Genomic DNA, 719 nt, shown 5'->3' on the forward strand with positions numbered 1-719 from the left:
TCCTATGATTGCATGGAATCTTTGAGATCTTATTGTCTAATTTGATGACAACTATAAGCATAATTTGAACATAACCTTTATTGTATGGTAAAATCTGATTTCGAGCCACGAATGAGTTCAATTAGACAATCTGAATATGGCATTTGTTTGGGTTTGAAATATGAACTTAATTCAAGATTGGGAATTTTGAACAAACAAAAACAAAGGTTACGTTCTTGTTACTTGGTGAAGGGGACTAAATGTCAGGCTTCAGTGGGATTTACTGGTGAAAGAGATTAGGGTTGAGATTTCTAAACTTATGTTTAATCTTATTATTTAATTTAAAATAGTTGTAATTTTAATGTTTTTAAAAATATTTTAATTAATCAAGGACTAGTTGAAAGAAACAATTTTTAAAAAAATATTGAGAAAATAGATGACATCATAATTTGATTGGTTGAAAAATCTACAATATTAAAGCCCCCGACAGTTTTGGGAGTATTTTAGAAGCTCTCAATATATATGCATAATGCACAGAATTTTTAAAATGTGGAAAAAAGGATTAAAATTATGGATCAAGAGTTAAAGGATCAAAAACTACAATTTAATTTTTTTTTTACAAAACAAAAAAAGAGAACAAAAATAACTTGTTTGAAATTATCTGGATTTAATCAAAATGAAATTATAATATTATGATTTATGTGAAATATGTTGTATTCAACATTTACAATCATATGCGT

General features: G+C 26.1%; 1 non-coding gene across 1 annotated transcript; it reads left to right on the plus strand.

Annotated features, from left to right (window-relative positions):
* Positions 1-70, plus strand: LOC112999435 (small nucleolar RNA R66). The gene has a single exon (XR_003264622.1). It is a non-coding gene; the product is annotated as a small nucleolar RNA R66 (small nucleolar RNA).
* Positions 71-719: the final 649 nt, after the last annotated feature.

The sequence above is a fragment of the Glycine max genome, chromosome 14, assembly GCF_000004515.6.
Source record: "Glycine max cultivar Williams 82 chromosome 14, Glycine_max_v4.0, whole genome shotgun sequence".
NCBI lineage: Eukaryota > Viridiplantae > Streptophyta > Magnoliopsida > Fabales > Fabaceae > Glycine > Glycine max.